Source organism: Nansenia antarctica (assembly GCF_963989245.1).
Source record: "Nansenia antarctica genome assembly, chromosome: 13".
Taxonomy (NCBI): Eukaryota; Metazoa; Chordata; class Actinopteri; order Argentiniformes; family Microstomatidae; genus Nansenia; species Nansenia antarctica.
The window spans coordinates 8,953,398-8,973,684 of NC_137683.1; the positions used below are offsets into that span (position 1 = coordinate 8,953,398).

The 20,287-nt window shown below is 44.3% G+C and overlaps 1 pseudogene across 1 annotated transcript; it reads right to left on the reverse strand.

Annotated features, from left to right (window-relative positions):
• Positions 1–11,301: 11,301 nt before the first annotated feature.
• On the reverse strand, positions 11,302–18,248 carry LOC308169228 (alpha-amylase-like; annotated as a pseudogene). The gene is made up of 11 exons (XR_013938060.1): positions 17,907–18,248; positions 17,158–17,334; positions 16,946–17,092; positions 16,500–16,697; positions 16,112–16,342; positions 15,579–15,712; positions 14,842–14,964; positions 14,263–14,362; positions 13,915–14,036; positions 13,671–13,796; positions 11,302–12,271 (listed from the first exon to the last, which is right to left on the reverse strand). The product of XR_013938060.1 is annotated as an alpha-amylase-like (transcript).
• Between the last annotated feature and the right edge of the window lie 2,039 nt (positions 18,249–20,287).

Consider the following 20,287-nt stretch of genomic DNA (forward strand, 5'->3'; position numbering starts at 1 on the left):
TGGATTAGGGGGGTTTGGAAAAGACTGGGTTAGAGGGGTTTTCACCAAGCTTATGGGAGGAACGTGGGGGGAAGACTGAGATATTATTATTCATATGCTCAAAGGTATATTTGTCACAAGGGGGTCTGTGGTAAATTGCTATCTCACTCAGAAGTTGATCTTCAAGGGACCGGACACGGTTCATGAGTTGTTTTTTTTGTATTCGTTTTTTGTATTTATGTATACACGTGAAAAAAAAAGTATGAACGCACTTAGTGTAACGCCAAAGCAAATTCCTATATGTGTATGCATGATGGCAATAAACGTTATCTGAATCTGAATCTGAATCTATATTGTTGTCTAGTTACGAGGGCTACAGAATCTGTCTACCTTTTTGACAATTATTAACAATATCAACCAATATCAACTGGTCACTTTGCATCCGTTCTTTCTATATTTGAGAACATATTCTGTGCAGTAACCTAAAGAAATGGCATGGACATCCAGGATTTAGTGTCCATGTATCACGAAGACAAAGAGCATGGTTGTGGTGGAACAGTTGATCTTGACAAAGTGTTGATGTTTTGAACGTGTTTCCTGGACCCAGAGAAACACTTGTTTTGACAGGAAGACGAATCTACAGTTGTGGGCAGTCTGGCTACATCTGTTAGAGAGCACCTGTTTTAGAACAAAACAGCTCTAACAGGTGTCTAGGTTGAGGAACAAACATGACACTTGTCATTCTTTAAAAAAATAAAAAAAACATTTTCACCCCCCTGCCCCCCCCTCCCGCCGCCCTTCTCTCTCTCATTTGCATAATCCCTCTGATATTCAGATTAATAACTTGAATGATTTGAATATCTATGCCTGCAATTGAGGACAGACATTTGATGAACCCTGAACTGAGGCTAGCTTGAAACAAACTGTCTGTTAGTTCTGGTGTGTAGAGCTCTTGGTTGTGATAGGAAAAGACAGGGGGATGTTTTCCCATGCTCCATTAGGACACACACATACACACACGCACACGCACACGCGCACAAACACACTCATTACTCTCTGTTTCCAATCCTGTCGTCAAGATCTTCACCGAAAGCAGGCCTGGGAAAAGGGAGACCTTGCCACTTGAGTGGATCCTGGTAGCAAACAGCAGTTTAAGAAAGTGTAACCCCAAATTACAGAGGACCTTGGTTTAAACCGTGCCTTTTCTATGTCCAGGCTGAGGAACCGCCGAACGCTTCTTTGCTTCAACATTGCCCTCTGGTGGAGCCGACAATAAGCACTTCATAGTTGATACCCTGTTCGCTGTTCAAGCATAGGACTTTTGATTTCCAGATATGTTTGAACTGTTTGTGTGTGTGTGTGTGTGTGTGTGTGTGTGTGTGTGTGTGTGTGTGTGTGCGCGCGCGTGTGTGTGTGTGTGTGCGCGTGTGCTCGTGTGTGTGTGTGTGTGTGTGTGCGTGTGCTCGTGTGTGTGTGTGCGTGTGTGCGCGCGCGCGTGTGCGTGTGTGTGTATGTGTGTCTTTTAGTGACATAGAGAGACAGTGCAAAAGGGTGACCACACCCTTGTGGTTGGTGATAAGAGCTTGCTTATTCCCGTGTGTCTGAGTGACCTGGGTCTTCCACACCACGGGCTAATACCTCTCTGCTATGCACCACACACTCTTCACACTCACTCACTGAACCGGGAGATGAACCACTGGCGACGGCACATGTGCAATGAAGTAATGACGTTTTTTCCCATAATGTGGCCAAAGGCGTCTTTGAGCAAGTTGACAGGTCTAAGAGGCTGACCTGCTGCTGTGACAAGCAGGGCTATAATCGGTAGGTGAAGCTTTCACTGCAGCTCCAGACCAAGCCACAGAGTAGGGACTAAATAATTGAACAGGTGCAATATGTTCAGGCAGGGAGAACCCCTCTAAAATGGCTGCGGTCTCCTCTGCTTTGGTAGGAGTCATCAAGTGTTGCGCCGGGAAAGTCGAAACTACTCCCCCTCATCTTCACAGTCAGAACATCTTCCTCTCAATTCCCCCAACGGTGGGTCTCGGTGGCGGAAGTGATTTTTATTTTATTTTTTTGTTCCCACCTTCTTCCCCGAAACGACAAATGTATTATTGCTTTTCAGATTTTCAGCTTTTCCTTCCCGCGGTTGCCATGACGACAAAGTGGAATGTCATGCCGCGTTTCACCTTTGCTGTCTCACCTTGTATCTCTGCTCGCCACTCCGGTGCAAACATGGAAGACACTGCGGCCATACAGATGCCTGATTTCATGGCGGTGGCAGTGATAGAGGTGGACAGGGGACTGACCTTGGGAGAGTGTCCCTCTTGAAGCTGCAGACATGAGCAGACCCCAGGACTTCTAATGGAATACGGCAAAGGTGGAGAGATACTGAAGACTTAGAATCATCAGTCAATTAATATAGTTATAATATAGTATCAGACCGACAAAATGAAAGATAATGTTTGCTCAAACTTAGCCCTAAAGCTTTCGTAAAACACCAATGGAGATATCCCATTGATATGACAATTGTGGGCCAGTTCTGGTCCTGTGGTGGCACATAATGGCTGGAAATGGCAGACCTGATCCAAATGTGGGGGGGCCAGCCCTGGGGGAGAGCTGGCATTTTGCTCATGGGCCAGTTCCCTTGGCCATCTTTTCTCTAAGCGTGGTTGACCAGTACTGACCAGTCTAAGCGTGGTTGACCAGTACTGGGTGACAGTTGGAGCTTTGCGTGGGGGACCAGTTCTGGGTGCGAGTTGGCACTTTACTATGGGCCAGCTCTGGTACTGTATGTAGTAGGGATGTACCTGAATATGAATACATTACTCAGGAAAACACGTGATAATGCGATGGAAACAGATAGATTCTACCCAAAGTTATTCGAAAAAAAGCTATGATTCATTAAATGGTTTCTATTTCCAATGCAATACAGAATCTTAAACAAAAACAACATTTGCACAATTTAACGTGACTTCTGGTATAAACCACACCCAAGTCTAGTCTTCTATCTGAATACAGATACAGATAATGACATCACACATCTCTAGTATGTAGGGTATGGCTATGATACATTGCTATTGTTGCTAGGCCAGTGTAGGGCTGAATGTGGAGGGACCACAAACTGGTAGCACATCAGCTTCCTCTGACTTCCAAAAAAGCTCCCCAAACACATCTGCTAGCTCCTGAGGAGCAACAAAGTTGTACTTGGGACCACACGCCGGTAGACAACAGACGTGGGCCAGATCTGGCCTGTCATTCATCAGCTGACTGGGAGGCGGCACATCTGTTTGAACTGTCAAGAAGCTAGCGCTAACTGTCAAACCGTTTTGACTCGATAATGAAACTTTGTCACGATAACGCAGTAAATGATACTAAAATGAGGATGTTGTGTCCCCCCCCACCCCCCCGAAAGAACCCCTATAAATAAAAGGCATTGTTGTGAAAACTGCCACTGTGCGCTCACACAGGTGCCACGGTAAGCAGATACGGGCTATGGGGCTGTCAACGTTGAGTGGTAGAGCGCATGAAAAATCTCCTCTCCGGAGAGAGGGGAAAGAGAGGAGTTTAGGCACACTTTTGACATTGTGTTGTATCTCGGGAGGGCCTGTCAATCCGCCAGACAATGGCGCTCCATCAACACGGGTGCCTAACTGACAATAATGGCTCCCACTGTTGAGGCTGACGGCTGTATTATTCACCTTGACAAATGGCTCTGGGTAAGGAGAGTTGCCTAGCCATAGATCAAACCCCCCCCCCCTCGATTCCTAAAGTGGCGCTTTCATCCCCCTCGCGCTCTCGCTCTCCCCCAAAATAGTGATAGGCATGGACATGTTCATTATTAAACTCTAGAAGCAAGGCCCCCATCCACAAAGCCAATTTTCGAGGGGCTTGGCGCACAACGAGCCTAAGTGACATTTTCCACATTTCTACAGGAGTGTCAAAACTATATTGACTCTGAGCTGATTGTAGTGTGATGAGTCTTTGTTTATACTCTGGATTTAAATGTGGTTAAGGATCTCGGTTAGCTCCTTTTTCAGCACTTGATAGATCTCATCAAGAGCGGTCTATTGATATTACCCATTTTGGGCCAACATGTCACTTAGTTCCCTTTGTGTGCCAAGCCCTTGATTAGGCAAGTGTATGTGGACACAGGACGGGATGAGGAGGAGATTTTGACGACTTTGACAACGATTGTCGGAGCTGAAGTGAAGAGAGGAGCAGTCATTGTGAGCTCTTGACTCGAAAGAGACGCATAAAGCCATCGACGAGACTGACAGCGTCAAACCACACCGTGACCAAGGTTTAACTTACTACATTGCAACATTAGCCCAGCCTAGCATGGTCAAATTAATGTTCTACTATAATTCTCCCCGTACCAAATGCATTTGTTCTAACAACCTGCAACAACAGTCAACAACACAAAACAAAAAAGCTGGGGTTGAGGATGAGGATGGCCATTTTTGTGGGCCTTATATATGCCTGTCAGTTTTGATAAGAGAGGGGGAATAGATTATACGCTATCAGGAGCCTCCGGGGCGTTCTGGCTCCTGTTAGAATTCATTAAGTCGGATAGCCCCTATGGATTATCCCTGTTTCAGACGCTGGCATCAGGCCGGCGTTTCTGACAGGTCATTATTGTGCATCACGCTGGGACCCACTGCAGAGGAGCCGGCTCACCCTGCCTTCCCACCGCGGCGGAGCCGTGTGGGTGTGCAGACTGCGCACACACCCTTATCAAACACAGGCGGACAGGGGGTAAGAGCTGTACTTGTCTTAGATGTGTGGAGGGGTTGTCAGTAGAAAAGATGTGTTCCTGCCCTCCTCTCCCCATATTCATTACTTACCGGTTTATCCACAGGGCCAAATCCAGGGCTCACAGCAGTGGAGATGCTACAGACACGAGACACAGAGCTAATGCTTGTGTTTAACTAATAGGGGCGCTGACAGTGTATCAAAGAAGAGTGGAGAAGCAGGTTACATCCCCCCCCCCCCCACACACACACACACACACACACACTCAGACAGACAGACATTGCAGACAATCTGATTGGGGATCCAAAAATATGAATTAATAATTGATCATAGTAAGGCTGGAGAGAATAACTGTTTACACACACAACTGCATTATTGAACAGACCAGCCTGCGCTGCATGTGTAGTAAAAACCTTCTGACGCTGCCGTACGGTGACGTAATGTCTACGAGCCGTTCATACCGCTAGCAGAATCATTGACATCATTGTCACGCTTAAGCTTAATAACTACTTATCTTATTATCTTAGACGTCCGCGATTCTCAGTTGAGTTCAATCTCTGTCTCACATTATCTGGAGAGAGAGTTAATGGGAGACATAGCATAGATCATAAAAGCCCATATATGGCATGGATCAATGAGTATATCCTGTATGTAGGCTGATATTAACGTTGGACAATATCAGAGAACACGCTGCTAGGCTGGGCCCAAAAAAACATGGCTTTTGAAGGCAGATGATATCGATTTGCTCTCCTGTTTAAACAACGGCCAGTAATGCAATTCTGAGGGTAACTGACAATGACGGGAAAGCTATTATTTCTCAATATTGCAAAACAAATTGTGATTAGACTTTGAAGCCACATGCGATTGAGAAACATAAGCGAGGGGGGGGGGGGGCCCTTGAAATTGATCTGCCCGTTTCTCCACTTGACCTCTCATAAACGAGTAGGATTATTAAGGCTTAGATGATGAACCTACTTGGCTGGCTAGTGGACAGACAGAGAGACAGATAGACAACTCCTTTGTTAGAAGAGAGGATATGACAACAGCTCAACTCCCTGGTCAGTCACAGCAACAGAAGTTGCTCGCCTAAAGTCATGTCTGACTGACTTAAGTCTGAGCTAGCTCCTCCATAATAACACTTAAGACAGGGATTTAGACTGGGCTCATTGGGAGTGCATACATAGAAAGCCTTCTAAATGACACAGTGGTGAGAGGATGGGTATTAGCAAAGTAACTGCCTCCATGATTTCCTGGGCTAATATTCTTGGCTAATTAGCGAGCGCTGGCCGACTGGCTATCAAGCTGGTGACGGAAGCACGGATTACACATGAGAGCATGTGTGTGTATGTGTGTGTGTGTGTGTGTGTGTGTATGTGTGTGTGTGTGTGTGTGTGTGTGTGTGTGTGTGTTACCAGAGAAACCAGACAGGTATTCATGTATAAACGAGCAAACTGTTGCTAGTGAAGTTCATGCTTGCTAGTGAAGTTCACGGTGCTGTCAGTCTTATGACACATTGTAGCACCACAAAAGTACACATCCTTGGATCCTGGGGCATGTGTTAAATGCCATCTCTCTCAAGGTCATCTTGTCACTGAACCTCTTCTTTAAATATTCTTGAATTCAAATTAATATCAAATTTGACTAGCGGGCCTGTGTGACTCTTTTGTTATTTACTTTGCCGCGGCGAGGACACCTTTTGGATTATTTCAATTGAAGTGATTACCTTCAGGCTCATAGTCTGTGCTGTACACTGTGGTATGCTGGGGGGGGGGGGGGGGGGGCAGCATCAAGGAAGGTGACACCCAGAAGCTGAACAAGCTTATTAGGAAAGCTGGTTCTGTCCTTGGTGTCACCCTGGACACTGTGGAGGAGGTGGCCAATCGGAGGATGAGACCAAACCCCTGGTAATCATGGACTATCCTCATCTGGACTAACTTCATCTGACTATTACTTGACTTCCTGTCCTGTATCATATCTGGACTATATTGCATATTCGTGACGTTAGAATTAGAAGGTTCTATCTCCATTTTTGTCAAAATTGAGTTTTTTACATAATCTGATCCATTAGGTGTATATTAATGCATGTGTGGTGTTATTCTTAAAATGTTGAAATGTTTTAGTTAGTAATTCATAAAATACAAAGGTTCCATCTCACAAAACATAATGGAATGTAAAAACTTTGACGCTCAATATCTCTGAACTACCCTAAATGGAGATAGAACCTTCTAAGCTCACGTATTGTATGATATTGCATTTCATCTCATTGTGACCTGCACAGCATTTTACACTCCTCTTCCTCTGAATTCCTGGGGTCCAAACACATAACAAATGCAAATACCAAAATATAATAAAAACATTGTAGTAAGTACAGGTATACAAGCTAACAACACAAAACAAAAACAAGTGAATTTAAATCTCACTCAATATTCATATCAGCCAGATATCAACTACAAATCTTCAATATGGTATTGACATACATGATCACAATAATACTCATTCATTCCATACCACACAATTAATAAATCGAAGAAAAAAAGTTGTTGTTATTCATAACTGCACACTTTAACTTTTAAACATAAATGTGTTCCTTGTCATGGTTATATTTCTTGGTATTTTATTGCAGCAAATTGTTGATTGATTGTATCCTGCTGCAATGCCCGTACATTGGATGTAATAAATGCAATAGTGTAATGGACTGCACTTACATAGCGCCTTTATCCAAAGCGCTTTACAACGGCCTCTCATTCACTCATTCACACACACATTCACACACCAATGGCGGCAAGCTACCATGCAAGGCGCTGGCCTGCTCACTGGGAGCAATATGGGATTCAGTGTCTTGCCCAAAGACACTTCGACATGTGGCCAGCCGGGGCTCGAACCGCCGATCTGCCAACCTTGCGATCATTAGACGACAGCTCTACCTCCTGAGCCACAGCCGCAATTCTGATTCTATCCCTCCCATCCCCTACAGGATACTGTGGCAAAGCAGAGAAGCTCCTTTAGAAACAGATTATTACAACCCCGTTGCACTAAAGAGCACAACAGGAGATCTTTTCTGTCGGCCACAATAAGACTGTACACCTCCGGAGTGATCAGAGTCAGGCTGGGGGGTCTTAAATCACACTGGCCTGTTCTTACTGTACATCATTTTTCAGATGTCTATTTTATTTTAGAATTCTATTTTCCACTTTGTTGTTGTTGTTTGTGATGTGAGATGCTGTAATGCCTTAATTTCCCCTCGGGGATCAATAAAGTACCTATCTATCTATCTATAGCTGATTGCACACTGTGCTGGTAGGTTTACTCACCACATTGATTTCCTGGCCAATATTGAGGGTGGAATTCTCAAGACACATCACCCTGCACTCCCCCCGACTCTCTCTAAATCTTATTAGAGATGAGGCTGGCTGTTCTTTCTCCACCGCACAAGGAGGAGAAAAGTTCTGTTGAGGTTAGAGTCCTTAACATCTGTTTTAATGAACAGATTCATGGACAGGGCTCTATCTGGCCTAGTGTGTGTGGGTGGGTGTATCATCCAGGACACTGAAAAAGGGTCGTGGATGGGTCTTCCAGCACGACAATGCCCCAAAACATACAGCCAATGCAACAAAGGAGTGGCTGAAGAAGAAACACATTATGGGCATGGTCATGGAGTGGCCTAGTCAGTCTCCGGACTTTAATCCTATAGAAAATCTGTAGAGGGAGCTGAAGCTTCGAGTTGCCAAGCAACAGCCTCGAAACCTTAAGGATTTGGAGAGGATCTGCAAAGAGGAGTGGACCAAAATCCCACCTGAGATGTGCGCAAACCTGGTGACCAGCTACAAGAAACGTCTGACCTCCGTGCTGCCAACAAGGGTTTCTCCACCAAGTTCTAAGTCATGTTTTGCTAGGAGATCAAATACTTAATTCCCTCGATGAAATGCAAATCAATTTATAACTTTTATATAATGTGTTTTTCTGGATTTTTTTGGTTTTTTGTCTCTCACTGTTCAAATAAACCTACCATTAACATTATAGACCATTTCTTTGTCAGTGGGCAAACATACAAAATCGCCGGATCAAATACTTGGCAGCATTTTCTTTTTAGAGGTGGGAAATGATATCATAGTGTTCTGGAAATCAGTGGCCTACACACTATCGCATTGACAACATAGGGGACAGCTGCAGACTGAATGCAACAACATGGCGTTCTGTAATAGATAGTGGGTTGAAGAATATTAGAGGCAACGCAAACCATTTAGATCTGACAGAATCTTTTATTGAATAGTGAATATTATTGGAAGACATTAAAGACACAGTCAAGGCCCCCATAAACACACCCACACACACACATACACACGCACACACACACACACAAAAAAATGCTGTTGCTGAGTCAGGTCCCCATTGGGTCCTGGGTAATGATACACATTCATAGTAGATGGATAACTGCCTGCCCTACCCATCGCCTCGGAGGCGAAGGCCAGCCCGGCCGTATTAAAACCACATCGGTGTCACCAGTGCACTGCTTGGCATGCCGGTCGGCCCCTGTATGTTGGTCACAAAGAGTTACCCAGGGAATACTCTTTACCCATACTGATCACCTCTCACACCCTCTGGCCCTGAGAAATCAACAGCCAGGATTTATATATTTACCTTAGATTGCCTCCGCCGCATTTGTACGACCATAAATACTTTTACAACTCTACTAATGCTACTGTGGGGAATAAGCAAGGTTACCATGGAGAAGACGAGACCGAGATTAAGTTGGCGACAGCGCAGGGAGACTGATGAGGACGGGGGCCGATGTTGGAGCTGAGCAGTAACTTAGCTGCATACGCGCTCAAACACACTGCAGACACAGGAAGTGTTTCCATAGGGGCCTGGTGAGGATGTACCTCTGCCTAATGTAACAGCGTCAATACATTCAACTCTCATCAACTGTCGTTTCATGGGTTTTGCTGAAGAGAGTGGAGTGTGACATGTTTGTTTCATGTTTTGATGTGTTGTTTTTGTTGTTGGTGAATAATTGAATATTTCCTAAATGAGCTATGTTGTGCTACAGTATACTGTATGTAATAGCGATCTCTTAATGTGTTTTGGGTCAGTTGCAACCAGCATTCTGAATGGGATGACCATGAACTGGTCTCTTGTTAAAGGTGTGAAAGAAATGATTTTAATTGAATTAAGATTATTTGCAACCAAGATTTCCCCTGCGACTAGAGCGCCAAAACAAACAAACAACAATAATTAGTACACACCTGGGACTCATCTCTTTATTAGATAATCCAGTGGCTACCATGAACTTAAAACCTGCTTTTCAACCAGACTAAAGTGCTGGAGAATAATAATTATGATTATTGATTTACAATTACCATCCAAACCAGGGTCGCCAGTTAATGAGGTCACATCAAGTATTGTAACACCGCAGTCTGCTGATGTTTATCACCCGCTGTTCTCCCTACAATTAACCTGGATTAACTAAACAAATGTAAAATAATCTCAGCTAAAGCCTGGTACACACATAAAGATAATCTGGCCGATTTTCCCCCCTTCCGACCAAGGACGGCAAACGCCCGATTATCGGATGGCTCTAAAGATTATCCTACAAGATTATCCTGTGGTGTGAGGCGTGTTAAGAGTCAATTTCTCCCGACAATCTGCTCGGAAAATGGTCGGGGCTGACGATCGTAAATATTAAACGTGTTCAATATTTACGATCAAAAGTCCTCTTGTGTGTGGGCGAAACTGACAACTCGTGAGTCCGATTGTGACGTGGAATGGAATTAGCCAATCATGACTCACTGACGCGTCTTCTTCTTTTAGTTCTTCTGCACTTTATTTGCCCTGTCGCACATGGCTGCCTCATACAGGTCAGTCAGGGTACTACTACCCTGATCACGCGAGATTTCTGGCTTGGGGGACGAGACTCTAGACTGTCGTAGGACAGATCTTTATGTATGTGCTGTCCTGTATTGTCCGGAATATCGAGCACACCAGTGTGTGTACCAGGCTTAAACGGCATGTCAGACCATTGCTTACAATTGGCCCAATGGGTTTAACTGAAGGAGAGAACTATCTATATGACTAGGACTACTAGACCTCTATCGACAGTGTGCTATTTTTTGTCCCAAAGGCAGGATGTTCCTACACAACAGCATTCTTCAAAAGCTTCTGGCTGGAGCAAATTGATGACCTTGGCAGTACTGTAATCAGAGAACATTAAAGATGAATTATGCAAATGAATTCCTTCACTTCACTTTATGCTACTCATTTGGACAACTTCATGAAATTTGCATGGTTTCAAAGCATGAAATATGAATAGCAAAACCATCATTTGGTCTATAATGAATAAGCACACCTTGGAATTGACACATGTGCTGCTGGGAAGCCATGTGAAGCTGACTAGGTGTGTGAGCACTCTCAAGTTGAACACGTTCTACCCACACTCATGTGTGTAGTACATCAGTTGGAGGGTATTGTTACTTGAGTAATTACAGAGATACTGTACAGGTATGTGGGCAATATTATGTACAAAATAAGTAATTTTCAGATAGATAGAAAGGACTGGTATGGTTGTGGCTTGTCAAGTGTTTTTATTCAAGTTGAGATGGCATTTCCTACAGAGTGTAATGGGAAAAACAACATAAATGTAAGCAACTCCATGAAATTTGAATTGAATTGAATTATACACATATATCTTAGTTGTATGAGGCATTAATTATTATTAGAGTGCAGATTAGCAAAGGTTGAGATAACAGCAGCAATAAGTACAATGTGTTTTAGCCTGACTGGGCCTACACAGATGGAGACTATAAAGAGACGCAGCATGTTCTGCTTGGCTACAAAAGATGCAGATCATGGTGGATGTTGACAATTCTGATTCCACAATTCTTTGCATTTGACCCAACTTAAACTTAAGCCAGAACATGTTACATCAGGTGTAATGATATTGCTTAGCAGGTATAACGCCTTGCACATCTGGACACCAGGGGGCACAGTTTAGTAAGTGCAGTTGAATAGATTACTCTTGGTTAAGGAATAACACTTGTTGATTAAAGAGTTATTATTGTTCAGCATTCAATGGAGTAAGCAGTCAATTCATTACATGGTGTCAGAAAGGACGAATTCTAGCCAACATGGACGGATTAAAAGCACCAGACACATTGAGATTGGAAGGGAATATTGCAGAACTCTGGAAGAGATGGAGGGTTAGATTCGAGCTATACTTGACGGCCACCGGCATTCAATGGAGTAAGCAGTCAATTCATTACATCAGGGTACCTAATCAATGTGGCGTTTCTCTCCAAGCATCTAAGGAATCTTGGGATCATAAATAAACCTTGTTACTGGTTCAATGTTGGTTGTTGTTGACTCCTACTTTGGAGTCTGCATGGATGGCGATGACTGGGTCCTGGTCAGAAGGGTTGATGCTGAAGTGTGCTCTCCCGTCCTCAGACACAGTCACCTGTCTCCCCGAGCAACAGCCCCCTGCCCAGAGATGACATCACAGTAGGTTCCTGGCGGTAGGCCAGTGTAGAGAGTAGCATCCAGGAGACTGTAAGTAAGTAAGTAAGTAAGTAAGTAAGTAAGTAAGTAGAATTTATTTATAGAGCACCTTTCGCAGACCAAGGGTCACAAAGTGCTTCACATAACAAGGAAAAAAACCACAATAAAACATAATACAAGAGCGAGAGCCACAGCAGGTTAAAAATAAAAAACAAGTAACAGACAACAGGTGTACAACAGCACCAACAAGACACAGACAGACAGGCCCTAGGGACTATCCAAAAGCCTGTCTAAACAAAACAGTCTTTAGCTGTTTTTTAAAAACTTCGACCGAGCCAGCTGATCTAAGATCCAAGGGCAGAGCATTCCAAAGCCTGGGGGCCACGGTTTGGAATGCTATCACCCTTGGTCTTGAATCTGGCACGGGGGACAACCAACAAATCCTGGTCAGAGGACCTGAGAGACCTACTGGGGCTGTAAGGACGCAGTAGGTCACAGATGTAGGCAGGTGCCTGACCATGGAGGGCTCTGTAAGTGATGACCAGACTGACACGGATACACAACTGTTATTGGCATTAGAATAAAAAAATATCTGACTTGATAGGTGAATCTCTTTCCCCTACACTTTAACTACTTCTAATACGAATCTACTACTTCTAAATGTATGTTACTGGTGAAGGCATGACCGCAGAAACACGTTAGCTTGCCTGGCAGAAAATACAATTCATAAATAAAATAAAATAACTGGCCGAGCACCCAGTCAACAGCATAGTGAAGCAGCACACCTGTTACACACTCAACACTGTTATGGACTCCACTAGCCAGTCACCTGTTAATGCTACTGGGCACTTGTCTAGTGTAGAGAATGGCTGCCTAGCAGGTTGGTAAACTAGCCTAGATGGACGTTTTGACTTGAGTCCTAAGAGTATGCAGACTGCGTATGATGTCATGTGACCTGGGGAGGTGATCGGCTACTTACCAAATTTCAGGACCCCCCCTTTCATGACTTTTCCTAGATTTCTGCGTTCTACCACCCAGTATCCTTACATCAGGATAAGCTAATATAAAGCTATTTTGCAGTTTTTCGGTGTCGGAAGCAGCCTAATTTACAAGCGGCCAACTAGTGGTCGTTGTGTGTAAATAGCAGATTCCCATTCTACGAGGCGGCTCTTTTAGTAGGTCAAAACGCACTGCTGTTCTAGTGTTAAGCCTTTCGTCATCGACATGCCTGCCATGGGTCCCGATGTTAACCCATTAAGACCGGATGCCGCATTTGTGTGTATATCTGCCCACTTCCCCAGGTGTGGAGTGTGACATGTGATAATGGACTGTCTAAACTGCGGTCTATACCAACGTAGCCCAGCTATTCCTCAGAAGATGTTTCAGAAACCTTTCTCTTAATCTTGGTATACTCCAGAGATTTGCTTCATTAACATAATGAAATGTACCAATCGTCGTTGTTGATTACGATGAAGCCTCGATCGCCTCGTCCGAAGGCGATCTGGTTACCCCCGTTGTCCCACCAATTACAGAGCGGTTCCCCGTCGACGACGTTACGGAACATGACCATGTTTCTGGAGTTGAGAGAAATATATAAAGATAATCGTGAGAAGAAGAAAAAAAATAAAAGTCCAAGGTCAAAAGAGTAATTGTGTGGATTGAGTGAGCTGTTGGACAGGTAAGATGCATCACCTGATCTCGGGCCATCTGTGTTCACACACCCAGCCGTCCCCACAGCTGCCGTCTGGCTGGATGACGACCGGCTTGGTCGAGCCATCAGGGAGGCTTGGAGGTCCCATCCAGTCATTCTGGTCCTGACAGACAGACAGACAGACACACAGTATGACCACCAGCAGTCACACGGACCACAGTCAAACACGCAGCGTCATTGTAGCAGAAAGTCAGGCCTGTGCACGTCATATTGTACGTGAGAGGTTGATGGTGGAGTGGTTTCGTGCGGGAATCCCCAGTGGCACCAGTAGGGGGCGTAATAATGAGACTGTTACAGTACCTCGCCCCAACCGACATACAGTGACCCACCTTTCCGTTTACAATGTGTCGATCCCACCGGTAGCTTGACATCACTCTGGTCACTCCATAGGGATGGGCCAGCATGAAAGCCACAGCCATTTTGTACATTCTGAGGCAACACACAGAAAGTCAAATCCTCTATGAATATGTGATGTTAGGGGTGGTGGGGCTCATTTTAATGGACCTATCGCTAAGCAACGCCCCAAAATAAAAATGGTCCAATCATATCACAGCAAAATCACGACAGGCAGAAAACTCAGACAAACAACTCGCTAATATCTGATGGTGAAAAGCTTCTAGACTAAATATTCTTGTCGTCTTTAAAAAAAACATGTCTATTGCTTGCTGTGGTAAATCAGAAATCAGAAATGTGCCAACTCCCGCCATTGTAAGTCATTGAATGTCATTCAGTCACGGTCGGTCAGTCAGTCACTGTCAGTGAAGCGTTGTTTGTTTGCCCGAGTTTTCAAAGGGGGCGTGGCTTAGCAATAGGTCCAATGTCTGTTCCTGACAATCCCTACCTTGCCTCACCTAACACAGTGTTGTTGTATAATGGAGTATTTCTAACGAGGAGGAAGTAGTTCCTACCTGGGGGTCCAGAAGGTGAGAATGGAGGCCCCTCCCGCCCCATGCCCTCTCTGGTTGTCATGGTTATCTACAAACACCAGAGCTTTGTCTGAGGGCATCAGTCCCCAGCCTTCACCCAACATCCTGAAACAAGGGGGATCTCATTCTAGTAACAAAACCAAAACATAATATAGCCAGATCCATACAACTCTCTAGAGGGATATCATCACAGACACTGAGGGCCCTATTATGCACTTCTTAACTTGCCGTCTTAAGTCTTAATTAAGACGCACCGCCAGGTTAAGACCTACCGCCACCCTTATTATGCGCTTCATACGCGCTACTGCTATTATGCAGGTGTCGCTAGGCGCCCACACATAAGACGTAAGACTCCCGTGCATATATTACTCATTGTGGGAGTGTTCATATGTTAATGAAGTGCGCTAGGCGCCCCTGCTATTATGCGATCTGACTTTGCGCCTAGCGCTAAGAAGTGGTTTGAAAAGTTCATAGGCGCTAGACTTCATGCACACCCATGACTAATTTCTGGGCTTAGCGCCGGGTCTTAGACGCATAATAGCAAAGTGGCCTTGACCACGCCTCCACGTCTTAAGTTTAGATCTACCGCCTCGTCTTATTGCTTAAGACTTATGAAGTGCATAATAGGGCCCTGAGAGTCCATGCAAAACAACTGTGAGTGACATAATGGTGATGTCATCTTGTACTTCTACTCCCATCATGGCAAAAGTGTCCCTTACTTGAGGGTATTCAGTTTTCCTCCGTTCCATTTGCGAATGATAGAGCCTAGCTTTGCACCATACTTGAACTCTGTCACCAGGCCCAGTCCAGAGTACTCTCTGGCTTCTATGGGCTCCCCGCCCAGGTCGATCACCTGAGAGAGAATGGCAGTGGGACTTTTTTTAACATGGTGGAATGTTTTTTTCCTCACAAATAAAGAAAAAAAACACACACAAATGAAAAGCGCAAAAAGTGGTCGTTGTAAAGTGCAAATGTGAGTAATCCAAAGCGTCCTACATTAGCTGTATGCATTTGCAGTAGCTGGATATAAAACAGTAACTGAAAAATAAATCATCTGTATTAATACATCTAGAGTAATAGACTGAATGAGCCTTTACACAGGAAAGCAAATACGTCTATGTTGATTTGACAGTACAGAAACGTGATTTTAATTTCTGCGCTTCATGCACTGTGTCTGAGTCATTCTCTGTTGAAAAAGAATAAAGATGGATGCATGAAATAATACAGTATGTTTCTTAGAATAGGATGTCACCTCTTGGTAGATGAGTGGGCGAGATCCATGCGGGAACCAGGTAGTGTTGAGGTCGTGCAGTCTGCTGTAGACGGCCTTCAGGTCCTCTGGCCACATGTGCTTGCAGGCGTCCACCCTGAAGCCCGCCACGCCCATGTCCACCAGCCTGTTCATATACCCTGCTATCCTGTCCCTGACATGCTCCTTCTCCTGGGCCAGGTCCAGAAGACCCACCAGACGACAGTTACGCACCTGTTGGTAAATGGTACGCTAAGTGATTAAGATGATATTATTTCCGGTCTGTTTTTTTTTCATGAAAGAAAACGCTTTGCACAGAGGGGAGAACATACATCTCCATCTGTGTCTAGTGGTACCAGGTTATCTTTCACAATTTTTCCTGAAATGATACCTGATAAATGTCTTGGTAACTCTCAATATTTCCGCTGCGGGTGGTGCATTTGTCATCATTGAAGTGGGATGCCGAATAGGGCACAGATGGGAACTCCCTCTTGCTGGCATTGAAGTATGAGCCACAGGTCGAGCGGCTGGCCTCCCCCGCTCCAGACGAACACATGTGATTAATGACAACGTCTGCGTAGATCTTCACCTGCAGCAGAGGATACATCTCCACTGTGTACGTCTGTCATACTGTACCTACAGTTCACTCTACTCAGACAGAGCTTTCATGAGAAATGGGGAAACCGTCAGTGAAACTAAGACATTCTGTCAAGCTACTCTATTGTACTCGTGCTTTATATGATGTCTCACTTGAAATAAATCAACTGTATGGCTAATTGCTCATTTACTCATCAATGCCCCCCCCTGGGTTTAATTGAAATGGAAATGTCCCATTACCCCGACTTTGTTGCATCTGCAGATCATGTCCCTGAGCTCCTGTTCAGTTCCAGAGCGGGAACACAGGTTATAGCTGACTGGCTGGTACCTCTCCCACCAGGGTCTCCAGGGTTCTGTCACCACCATGTTCTCACTGGGAGGGGAAATCTAGCACATTGCATATCTATGATGAACATCAAACTACATCTTTGGCTGATAGAATAAATACCTACCTGCACTCCAGAAAATCCATTGGGTGCCAAATATCGCTCACATTCTTCAGCTATGTCAGCCCAGCGCCACTCAAATAAATGTACAATAGTTGACCTGCTGCCATGTTTTCTGCTACAGTTGTACTGGGAGAGACTTAACCCAAGACCTAGAGCCAGGAGGCAGAACTTGGTGTTCACCTGGTGGAGGTAATAAAACAAAAGCAAATCCATTGAATGGAGAGTGTAGCCTACTGGTAAAAGATCATTGATGATTGATGTTCAACCAACCTGTGGTCATCAGGCTTGTGGTTTTAATGAACATGTTACAATTGAATATGAAACATTGAATCACAATCACAAACTTGCAAACTGCGACACTTTAAATGGATGTGCAATAAGGCAATAAGACTAGCCTATGTGCAATAATTCTATGTGCAATATGACAACCCTTGTGTACATAACATAAGGTTCAGAGATAGGAAATGTTAGGATATTCATAGCATAGAGTACAGCACAGTGTTTTATTTGTATAGTATAGTATAGTAGATAGTGTACACCTTTATTTATGTAAACCAGCTCTTTTCCCTTCTTGTTTTTAGTTTTTTCTTTCCTAGCACCAGGGGAGCCCCCCCTCCCAAATTTCGTTGTATGGTACCTGTACTATATCAATGACAATAAAGACCATTCATTCATTCATTCATTCATTCATTCACATCCATGTCTGCTTGGATATTTGAATCACATCTAATGTGCAGCTCTGCATGACTCACCTTCATGTTGTCTCTACAACCTGGCAAACCTTCAAATGCATCAAGTTATGTATCTGAAACAAATGCTGCATCTGCACTGTGCAGGTACTCTGGCTAACATTTGAAGAGAACTCCCATAACAGGCCGAGAGCAGGGGGCTGTCCCTCTCCTGACACCCCCAGTCTAGTCAGCCTCAGTGGGCAGAGAACAGGCAGACAGCTCCAGGTCCTCCACCAGCAGTAACATGCTAATGCTACTATCAGTGTTTACCACATAGACCTTTAATAAAAGCCCTGAGATGTAGCTTTATATGTGTGCATGGTCACGTTGTGCTCTGTCAACTCCAATGGCAGCAGGATCAGGGCTTTCACACCGTCTAGGAACCGTTCGCGTTCTGGAACCTCCGAGCCTCGGTGCTGTCTGGTGAACCAGCTGTCATACCAGTGGAACCGGAACTGCGTCATCAACGCGGGGTGATGAAGGGGCGGGATAAACACTTGTAAAATAAATGCACTTGTAGCTTGACATTTGCACTTGAGAACTTGTACAATAAATATTTCCAGTTGTATCTTGAAAGTTGCACTTATAAAATACATATTTGCACTTGTAGCTTGAAATGTGCTCTTGCAGATTCGAATTGAGAACTTACACAATACATATTTGCACTTGTATCTTGAAAGTTGGGGGGGGGGGGCTTGCAGTGCTTGACCAATCACAAGAGAGCATTTTAATCCAAATGGTTAAGAAATATTGAAACAATGAAAGTAAAAATGTAGACTGTTTCCAAAACCTATGCAAATACATAACTGGGTGGCACCTGTGGTGCATGAGGTAGAGCCTGCGTCTAATGATCGCAAGGTCAGCAGATCGGCGGTTCGAGCCCCGGCTGGCCACATGTCGACGTGTCCTTGGGCAAGACACTGAACCCCAAATTGCTCCCAATGAGCGGGCCAATGCCTTGCATGGTAGGTTGCCGCCATGGGTGTGTGAATGGGTGAGAGGCCATTGTAAAGCGCTTTGGAATAAGGCACTATATAAGTCAGTCCATTTAAATGTAATAGGCCCGATAGTGCCCGACTTCAGCTATTAGGACTGGAGTCAAAGGGGGCACCCGCCACTCCACACCGACACCCTCATCAGCTCCTGCATGTCTGACCGGTCTTCGACGGACCTACTGGTCTGTTTCCAGTCACAGGGACGGACATTGGAGCCTCCGAGACCCTAAAACCAATGAATATGGTTAAGGGGGAACGCCATCGTGAAACTGTTGAATTCAATTGCATTGTCCTCGCCGTGGAAGGCGCTCATGGCCCCTTCACCAAAACACGCGCAGACATACCAGCGACCACTAATGGGCTCTGACACCACCACACCCGAGTCTCAGGGTTTATCCACAGGATTACAACGTTGGGTAAATATGCAGTTATGGGCTATGTACAGTGAGGTAGTTTATGTGCAGTTATGGGCTATGTACAGTGAGGTAGTTTATTTACAGTTATGGGCTATGTACAGTGAGGTCGTTTATGTACAGTTATGGGCTATGTACAGTGAGGTAGTTTATGTACAGTCATGGGCTATGTACAGTGAGGTAGTTTATGTACAGTTATGGGCTATGTACAGAGAGGTAGTTTATGTAGTTATGGGCTATGTACAGTGAGGTAGTTTATGTACAGTATCTAATGTGCAGAAGTATAAACTAAGCTATGTCAGGAGACATGTGCAATATACAGTAGTACAAAGGTAGTAATGTAAACATCAGTAGTGCAAAGGTTATAGAGTGTACTACAATACATTGTATTAATGTAGTGGGAGTTATCCAGTCAGATTGAATTTTGTCAATATGTTATGTTACGGGTTATACGGATACGTATCATAGCCTACTTTCCAATACTTTTCTGAAATACACCCTCAAAATCAGATTGATCTGATCCTCAATAGCAAAAACAGAGTTTATAGAATCCAGGTCATTCTGATATAGATTCAAAATCTTGAAATACTGGTATTTGGATAATGCAACTTTAATAATTAGAATTTAGGGGCAAATTGGACTGTCATACTAGTATAATGGATGTCTGGTTATAGAGAACTGTTGAAGTAATGCAATTACAACCAAACAACAGCAAAAAGACACTGTAAAACGTTTTTTTAAAAGTATTTTAAAGTCACTTCTCAACTTCCATGTGTACTTTCCTCCATCTCCAGTAACTATACTGTACAAATCCCCAATCCCACATCCCTTGGTCATAAATTCCCAAGTACAGCCTGAGAGCAGAGTACAGCTAAGCTAACTCAGTCTCAGCCATTTCCCACAGACAGGCTCTGTTTGTTTGTCTGTTTGTTTGTTGCTCGTCTCTCCAGGCCTCTGTCGCTCCACTGTGATGACACCACCATCTGTTGCTGGG